Source organism: Pseudonaja textilis, chromosome 2 (genome assembly GCF_049901715.1).
Source record: "Pseudonaja textilis isolate UNSWEBS1 chromosome 2, rPseTex1.2, whole genome shotgun sequence".
NCBI classification, from domain to species: Eukaryota; Metazoa; Chordata; class Lepidosauria; order Squamata; family Elapidae; genus Pseudonaja; species Pseudonaja textilis.
This window is the reverse complement of record NC_141991.1, coordinates 217,381,145-217,391,602: the sequence shown is the minus strand read 5'-3', so window position 1 is coordinate 217,391,602 and position 10,458 is coordinate 217,381,145. Positions and strand designations below refer to the sequence as shown.

The 10,458-nt window shown below is 32.5% G+C and overlaps 1 long non-coding RNA gene across 1 annotated transcript; it reads right to left on the bottom strand.

Moving 5' to 3' along the window:
• Nucleotides 1–4,534: 4,534 nt before the first annotated feature.
• Nucleotides 4,535–9,869, bottom strand: LOC113445405 (uncharacterized). Its single transcript, XR_015742255.1, has 4 exons — nucleotides 9,733–9,869; nucleotides 7,549–7,633; nucleotides 7,143–7,262; nucleotides 4,535–6,771 (listed from the first exon to the last, which is right to left on the bottom strand). It is a non-coding gene; the product is annotated as an uncharacterized LOC113445405 (long non-coding RNA).
• Nucleotides 9,870–10,458: the final 589 nt, after the last annotated feature.

The following is a 10,458-nucleotide window of genomic DNA, read 5'->3' as shown; positions in this document are numbered from 1 at the left end:
TTTGGTTTTACTTTATGATGGAAGAGGTGTTGTCAAGGTCTTGAGATGCTTAGTCCTGCTAATATGCAGGAAGTATCTTTAAAATTGTGCAGTTCCTTCTGTTATTCCTCAATGGGATCTGAGATAGATTAGGGATAGGTAATTACTTTTTTAGTTCATATTTTTAGAATAACTTAAGACAATTTAGACATGTTTTCACAAGCAAGATTAAACATTCTTAAGATTGTAAAAATAGAATGCAGACAAAGGAAAATAGGCAATTCATTTCAATATTACATTGAAAGGGTTTATCATAGAATTATGGTGTTAAACTATGCAACCCAGTGGATAAATATTTGGTTATTGTTTTTAAGTCAACTGTGTACCCAGTTTCTTGTCATGTCATCCAGTCCACACTTAATTAGCTATCTAATCAGAATGTCATGGAGTACTATGTGAGTGTGCTTTAGACATAATATATCTTGATTTCAGCGAACTATTTGACATTCTTTCAAGGAAGTTAACCATTTTTTAAAAAAAAATAGATAAGGTTAATCTAGTAAAACTTGTTTCTGACAAATTCATGGTGATTTCTGTTAATAGCTGCATTGTTTTCCAGGATCTTATGGATCTTTTTGATTGATCTGTAAATGATCAAGTAAATTACTTATCTGTAGTCTCTTAGATCTTCCTTTCCCCCTTTTTGAAGTCAGGTACAGTATTTGTCCCCCTTCAAGTGTGAAGCACACTTTGTCATTCTCCAGGGTTTCTCAAAGATAATACATAATATTTCAGCCAGACCATTCAGCCAGACCCTAGGAGGTTCAACCAACTCTGGAGATTTATGCAATTCTAGAGGTTTAAACGCATTCAAAATTGCTATGTTCCTATACTCTCAAGCTTCAATTCTACTCCTTCATTCTGCTTTTGACAATTGTATGTATTGTGTGATACATACCTCTTGCTGGGGAATACTGAGCTAAAGTAGGACTTCTGTAGCGCTGTCTTTTCTTTGTTACTTGTTAGTATGTCACCATTTTCACCGAGAAGCTGGTATACCAATGTATTCCTTTTATTCTGGGCACATCAAAACAAACTTTTGTTGTTGTTCCTAGCATCATTCACAAGCCTCATTTTAATACAAGATATAGTTTTCCTAATATCTGCAGTTGTTTAATTTAGTGCCTAACCCAGAAAAATCTAAAATGGCATTTAGCACATTCAGTCATTCAGAATCTGTCAAAATCCTCTGTGCTGTGCAATCTTGTGAACAGCAATGTTTGTGATGAGAAATTAGTTTCCTCTAATGCTAACCTAACCCTAATCTTAACCCTGATAATTTATTTATCTTTAAATGACATATTGTATTCTCTACCTCTCAAATTTAATCAGATTGCTTGGTTCAGGGATTTTTTTAACATGCATACAAAACAATTACAAATCTATTAACAACTTCTTTAAAACAGCAGAGAAATAAGAACAAAGACGTTTGTTCATTTTTAGAGAAGGTAGAATAGCAAAATCACAAAAGTCTGCCCAAGTTTCTCTCTACCCATCTTACACTGCATCTCTACCCTTTCAGATGAGCCTCAGTTGCCTCAGTTACCATTGTAAACAATGTGTGCTTCAATAAAAGAATGTATTTGATCCCTATTAGTAAAGAAACAGGCACATGTTGTGCAAATATAGCAGGTACGATTTATCTTGCAAAACTATCTTCAATTCATGCTTTCTAGATGTTTCAGATGCATCTGATATATGCCACAGATGTACTAATGAAGAAATACAAGTGGAAATATTTGGGTAAGAGAATCCAAATTTCCAAGATTTAGAAATATCCTTATTTTGTAGGAATATCTATCTAATTCACCTTTGGATAAATATATGAGTGAATATACAAAAAAGTGAGAAGTGTGAAAGTATGTCTCTATGTGTACACATAGACATAGACATGCATACACAAACATATTATTAAATATCTCATGCTTTTTATTTGCTTGTTTTAAAAATGGTATCTTTGGATATCTGCTCTCCCAGTTAATAAAGTGTCTTTGTGTTCTTTTATATGTAATCTGCCAGTAGTTATGAATGTAGACCATCAGCTAAGGATTTAACTTAAGGACCAGTTAAAAAGACATATGTTTGTAGAAGTAGTAGATCTTTGTTTAAGGTTAATATGTAAACTAGCCCAAGTTTGAGTTAAACAATTGGGCATAATTCATACCTTGTTTACTCCTAAAGCAATAAAATGTTATTCTATCATACCTAAAATCTTCGCCTCATAGTATGCAGAACAATTAAAATTGTATGAAATTATGCCAGGGAGAAGAAAAACATATGTAGGGTTTTTATTCAAGTGTACTATGCCCCAGGAACATTATACAAACTACTTTGTAAGGAAAATATCTCACATCTTGGTTTTACCAGAAAGACTAGGCAATCTATAAGTTCAGCACAACCTATTTTAAACCTAGGATTGTTTAATTGGAACATGTCTGTCTTCTGTTTAAAGAAATACACCAATGTGTGTAAAGATCTCACAAAAGCAGCGAAGTTTGGATTAGCACAAAAACAAACACAGTCACTGAATATTTTCACATTTGAAATATGGTAACTCTGCTTTAACTGAATGTTTTAAGACTGGCTATTGAGTTTGAAAAGTCTATTCTTTTCTATTAGAAGAATAGTGATATAGATATTGATGATATATAGATGACAGAGAAGACAGAAAGAGAGTGTGAGAGAGAGAGCCTTCATCATTGACGAATTGCCTGGATGAGTCCCTGCAGTTTTCTTGGGAAGATTTACCATTGGTTTCTTGCTAAGGCTGAAAATGATATACCTAAAATCACAGTTGGTTCATGCCTAAGGTGGGATGAACTCTTGGTTTCTAGTCCAGTATTTTAATTTTTACACCAAACTAGTTCTCAAAAATATATGTATTAGTCCCATAAAAATGCTTTATTGGTACCGCTTTACTAATCATTAAAAGTTCACATTGAGATTTAACTGTCAGATGGATCTGAATTTAATTTTAATGCAGACTGTTATGATTTCACAAAAAAGTTTTTTCATATCTTGCATAACAAAATAATTTTGTTCCACTAGATTTCAGCCTAATATGCCATAATAAATTTGAATAACACAGCATAGGCAAAATGATAATTTTATGACTTATTAATGAAGTGCACCTTCATTGTCTTCGTCTCAAAAAATGTAGCTGTGTTAATGAAGGGTTTTGTCAAAACGATACGATTACATCTCTGTTAGCAGAGGTTTCTTAAAAGTAGAATGGTTAGTTGGTTTTCATGAGATCCGGAATTCTACCAAACCAAACATATGCATCAGAGAAAGATGCACTTATTTCAGAAAACAAGTTAAACATATTCCTAAATATCTGCCATGAAATTTGACCCTATGATTTGTCTAAGTTTCTGTGTTATTCTTCAATAGAACTATTTTTCTTTTAGGCCACATTAACTCTGGCAAGGTGTTGAAAAAGGTATGGAATGAAGAGGAACATGTGTGATTAGACTGATCCTACATTCCCTTACATTTTGAGGCATTTCATTCATAAAAATCCATTCTCATCACCTATCATATGACTCCATTTTTTTCTAAAACTCTATCTCTTCTCAGTATAGCAATTATGCCCTGAAAAACAAAGGAAATAAATGATAACATACAAAATGAATATGAATTCTAGAAATGGTATACAGCCTCAACCCCTCACAGTTGTTGCCTTCTTACAGCCTCAACCCCTCAGAGCTTCAACCTCAAACTGTCTACTGTGGACCTCACCATTCCTAAGAGGTCCTTAAAGGGGGTGTGCATAAGTGCACCTGCGTGCCTACCATCCCTGTCTTACTGTCCCCATTTATTTATTGCCTTGGTTCTTGTCTGTGTTCATACTTATATTTTTTATCTTGTATATGTTTGACAAACAAACAAACAATATGTTCTCCTTTAACAATTATAATTAACAGAATAGCAGACTTGGAAGGGATCTTGGATGTCTTTTAGTCCAACCATCAGCTCAAGTAGGAGACCCTATATTATTTTTCAGACAAATGATTGTCCAATCTCTTCTTAAAAACCTCCAGTATGAAGCACCACCACTTCTGGAGGTAAGTTGTTCCACTTGCTCTAAATAAATGTTTGTATGCATATTTCATATACAAAAGGTATGAAAATATATGTGTATCATTTGTAAAATGGACATATAGTGTACAACTACCAAGTAATATGTAACTTGAAATGGAACTGCTATCATAACTGCTATCATAACTCAGATTACTTTTTTTAATGAGTTTTGATCCCTATTGTGTATTTAGTGGTAGTGTTAAAGTACATAATGATGCAGTTAGAATTATGACTCAGAATAGAGTTATATAGAATTGTGACTCAGGATAAAGTAAAAATATGATTTCTTTCAAATAAATGTTCACACAATCTTATTTTACCAGAACAGTGAAATGGTAAAAAAAAAAAAAGATTGTAGGAATAATAAACAACACTTGCAAAAATGTTATCATGTTATCACAAACAAACTGGCTTAGGTAGGAATACTTTTTAATTAGGAAGGATTTTTTCCTTCTTTCGGTGATGAGTACATTTATTAGACTCTTGTTACTATTTATTAAATACAAATCCCAAACTTGGAATACATCAGCATTCATATGTAAACACTGGCAATCTCGCACACATTATGAGAGCCCCAAAATATAAGTACAACAGTGAATGTGGTAATATGCATGCACTGCACAATTATCTGCAAATCCTGCTCATTTCAAGGGAAAAGTGATTATTAAAACCTTGAGTCAAATAATTGGCAGGAGATGCTGTAGCTGTGTAGGTGGATTGTGGGTTAACACAGAGTCAGTTGTGCATGTTTAGCCAGAGTTTATTTCGGCTTGCATCTGTTAGTTATTCTGTAACCAAGCAAAGTGTGTATGCTTGTGTGTAGTCTTTTATGGTTTTTAAGCAAGAATTATGCAGAAAACCAAGCTCTAAAGTAATTATATCTGCAAAGAAACCAAGAATCCTTTTCCCTTTTATCTAACACTTAGAAAGACAAGGAGGTGATGGTGTATAAAACTTTTCAAATCCAAACCCTTTCAAGTTCAAGATAGGAATGCCAAACAGAGTTCATCAGACTTAAAACAGAGCTTCCTCTTCTGCTACAGAATAATAAGAAATGTATACTGATGCCCTAAGATAACACTTTGAAGATAACAGTTGGACTTATGTATCTAGTCAGAAAAAAGTGGTACAATTTCTTGGGTTTTGTTTTTTACTTTTGCTTTTGCTTTTTGTGATCATTTATATCCCTATTCTCAACCATGAAAAGTGCCCTCAAAATGGCTAAGAAAGCAATAAGATTAAGAAAGTAAATTAAAACAATAATAATAAAAATACAATTCAGCCACAATCTATTAAGTAATAAATTGTATTTCTATTAAAAATGAGAGTTAATGAGAAATACCACCTTTTGCTGGGATCATAAATTTGTATAGTTAAGTTTACACTTTCAAACAAATCTCAACAAATGCAGTTAAAACTGTGATAAATTGTAAATCAGGCAACACTGTTCCGTGTTGGTTTGGAATTGCAGAAATGATATCCAACACATTCAGAAGACGACATGTTAAACATTCTGTATTGTAGAATTACTATATGTGATGCAAAAATAGATATCCATTATGTGACAAGTATTTCTGTTGATTCTGATCTGCTTTGATTGTTCTGATAAATATAGGTTTTGAATTTTCATTTGCAGTTCAAATATACATACGTACATACAAATATACATACATATATACATACATACATACATACATATATGCATATATACATAAACACATACCTATATCCAACTGAATTGCCTTGAAAACTGATTTTTTTGAAATAAACATATAACCATTTGATATTTAATACAATTGCCTAAGTTAGTTTTGTCATTTTAATTTTTATATATTTGGCAAATCTTTCAAGAAAACCTAGTGTTTTCCCACCTTTTATTACAATATTATAAAAGCAATGCCATTTAAAAGTTTCTGCAATGTACTGCAAACTTTCTTAAACATAAACATTTCTGCTTCTTTGTTTTTTCACATATTTATTCATCTTTTGTGATGAAAACTTATTTAATTAGGAAAATATGAAATCACAACTATAAAAGAAATTTGAAATATTCAGCAGCTTTTTTGTGGATTTGTATTGATCTACAAGAAGTTATTCAAGATCGAGAATTTTGTAGAATGGAGTAAAACATAATATAAGACCAAATGAAGTATGTTTATTACAATTTTCGTGTTGTTCTTTTTGTTTCATTTGACTTATATCAATAGTTCATGGATGATTCTGTGTTCTGTTGAGAAACTCCCAGTTCATTTCTTATTTTATATAATGGATTGTTAATTCTTCGCTGGCCAAGATAAAATCCTGATAGCTGGATTGTAAAAAACAGCTGTATTTCATTTGCAATTGGATTAAGTCATTAAAAAGCAACATTAACTAACAACAACATCATATTCAATGCAGTGTATACATTTTGGGAAGCATATACATGATCACTGAATCAGAGATACTTCTTTTACATTCTGTTGCTTTAAGTTACAGAAATAAATATTCAGAGCAGAACACTTGTCATTTAGTGTCACTGAATCCAAAGCTGAAAAGATGCAATAGTCTTGCTGTTCTTTCTTCACTGCCTTTTAGCATTCATGTCATATCTTTATTTGTTCTTCAAATTTGATTCCACTAAATGAAATGTTGAGACAACAGAGTGTTCTGTGAACCAGAGAAAATAAATATCAAGACTGAGTTTGGAGAGGAAAATCTTACTATGAACTACTGTAATGTTATCAATTTTGCAAATAAAAGTTTTGAACACATATGAAAAGAGTCCAATGTGAAATATAATTTTGGAAAACATAGTTGAGATTTAGGCAAGGTTGAACATGATACTATTTGCACTGTTCAACCGTGTGTATCTTTATTTTTAAAAGATATCAAGTTATTTGGGGGAGTTGGGAGAAATAGCAGGTTTTTTTTAAGGAGTGAGAATCAAATAACAGGCAGAAAGATAAGGGTTTTCTTTGAAAAATTGTGTTAATTTATTGACTTTATCAAAAAGATTAAGGATTATGCAGAAGGACTACCTTATTAGGTGACATAGGTGACAGCAATACTTATCCCTCTTCGTTTAAAGTATCTTAGGAGGAGTCATTTTGATGATAAAATGAGGAAGAGTGGAAGATTGTGCTCGTTGTCCTGAGTTCCTGGAAAAAGAAAAAGAGGGATATAATAGCTAAATTACTATGATTAAATCACTAATTTTTTTATATGCAATAAGATTATTGATATGCAAGAACAATTGACCTCCATACATAGTCTGAAATAATCATCTCATAATCATCTTCCTAGCATTTTTCTCACAGCAGCAGGGTCTGCTTTTTGGATCAACAAACACCATTTTACATGATCAAACTCAGCATGCAGGTCATGTCTGCATTTTGATGGAGTCGGCTGTAGATCCAGAGCTTGCAATAAAAAAAATTGACCAACCGTCTTATCACCTGGGCTTGACATCGGTTTGGGCAGTTTTCAGCTCAGCACCACCATGGCAGATGGGCAGTATCCAGTGGCACCACTAGGAAGAGCAAACCTCACCATCACATAGTCTGAAATAATAAACTTCAGCATAGACATGTCCAATAAAATATACTGATCTTCCTTGTTTCCCATATATATTTAAAATATGTGACTATTTGCTGTCATGTAAAGAGTCACTGAAACAAAATAAATTGAATTATGGGGAAAAATTACTACCATATATCTGGATCTACAACACAGGGCGATTAGAGATACATTTTCAGCTCTTTTCTATATCTCGTTCTGTCAATTTAGCTGTGACCTATTGTCATCTAAAATGACAATTATACTATCTTACTATTTACAGATACTATCAATGTAATAGACACCAATAAAGAAAAAACAGTATATTAAGTTTCCTTTTCTGATGCCTTGAACACTCACTGGGCAATTCTAAATATGTTTCCTGAGTGCATAGTATGTTTAGGCATTCATGGATCTTATTTGTAGAAAAAATGTGCCCTATCACTCTAATATTAGATGCCTTTCAAATAGTGTTTCTCTCATAGATATTAATGTGAAAGTTTCATTGGAAAGTTTCAAGGTTGAGAAATGAGAGAATTATAGGCTTTGATGGGATTGTTTGGATCAAATGTAACCTCCTACTCCTCAAAGAATTGCAGTTGCAGCATTCAACATAGATGGTTGATCAGTTGCTGAATAATTTTTTTTTAAGTGCCCCACCACCTCTCTGTGTAATTAGTTCCACCATCAAACTGTTCTTATTGTTAGAAAATCTTTCCTAACTTTCATCTGGAATTTGCACTCCTGTAATATAAAACCATTGTTCAGGGTCCTGCTCCTGTGATGATAGAGAACAGATCTTGCCTTCTGTGTGGGATTTTTTTCAGGTATTTGAAAAATATTATTATATTTCGCCCCCAAGCACACTCAATCTTCTCATTCCAAAACTAAACATTTGCAGGTCCTTCATTCTGTCTTTGTAAGGCTACATGTCTAGAAACCTGATCATCCTTATTCTCTTTCTCTGAATTGCTTTACAACTATCTAAGTTGTAAAGCTCAAGAGTAGATATCAGGTGTGATTTAATGAAGAAAGCGGACAATTAGTTCCAATCAGTTGGAAATTTTATTTCTGTTGATGTAGCAATACAATCTACCTTGCTCACATGCTTGTGACACTGCTATCTAAACCTAATTGACCACACCCGAGAAAAGAGTGGGTGTGCAGTCCCATCAATTGGGACTGCATTTGCATCATTAAACATAGTATAATGACTATATTTTTCTTTGTATATAAAACTCTGCTGAGAGAGGGGGAAACCAAATTTCGTGAAATAAAAATAGCATTTGTATTTGGCTATTTCTTTCCACCACTTGATCTGCATACACAATATTTTCATCGTAATTAAATATATTTTATAGTATAAATAATTTCAGCATAAGTTATGTTAGAGTTATTTTGTTCAGGTATTTTTCCACATCATTATAGATGTGCTTTTAAAGTTGTAGCAATGTTTCAGCAGAATCTCATCTGCTGAATCCCACCTCTGCCTTCAACTCCAGCTTAAGTTTGACTTCCGTTTCGAATAAAAAACTATTTATTATAAATTATTCCTCTTATGGTTTTATACTTATAATATTTTAATTCCATAGATATGTTTGTCCATGGAGATTCTCAGTCATCCAGGTCATGGTTGTCCCAAAGGTGCTTTTTCAAGAGGCAACTGGACTTTCTGGTTTTCCTTTGAAGACGTTTCACTTCTCATCCAAGAAGCTTCTTCAGCTCTTCAGAGCTGAACAAAAAGCACCATTGGGACTTAGATCTGTTTCAGATAAAAACTGTAAAATAACTAAATAAACATTAGGATTTTAGAATGGTCAATTCAGTTAAAAGACATCCCATGGCAGATAACTAAATTGACTTCTTTGATCAAAGAAAAGACAATATCTGCATTTATTGCTGGCTGGAAACCCCTTATGGAGTTTTTGTATAAAAAGGGGGGGAAATGAACTTATGATTTATGGTTTTGATGCTTAGGCAGGATAGAAGAAGAAAGTTAAGGTGCAATCAAAGCATAAAATGCAGATTTATAATTATGACTGTTATCAAAAATATAGGAGCTACTTCTTTTACCTTTTTTCTTTTGCTCTTTTTTTCCTTTCATGGACTTTTCTTTTTAATTTTTTTTCTTTTTCTTATGTTGTATTTGTTTGTAATATTTTTATCTTTCTCTTCATGGCAGTAACTATTTATTCCAATGGAACTTGTATTTAAAAAGAATAATCAAAAGTATGAGATAAAAAAGGAAACCTAGCTAAAACTATTTCACACCAATATCACATATAAATTCTTGCTGCCACATCTGCACACTGTTCATATTTTGTCTTTTGTTTTTCAAACTTCTGTTTTTTTTTACTTCACCAACTATATTCATAAATATATTTGTATATGCATACAAAACTTCTAACTTTCTTCTTACATACTGTATGTTTTGTGATTACTCTTTATTCATTATATTACCTTTTACATTATATTATATTTTTACATTCAGTCAGTAATTTTTCAAAACCGGTTCATTCTTTCCCATGTTTTCTCATTTTGCTATACCCACTAAGTGCAATCACCTTAGATAGGTGCAACTCCACTGCACTACAGATGTGCATTTAATGAGTCAGCCCATAGTAAAGCAGCCTCATTTCTTTTCAAATTTTCATGCTAACCAGGGAAACGACATAGCTACTACAAGCATAAGAAAAGCAGGAAGCAAGTAAAACAAGTGAACTGTCCCAATAATGTCATAATGCGAACACCACCCTTTATCTAAGTGCAATATCATAATGCACATATGAAAAGTTAGAA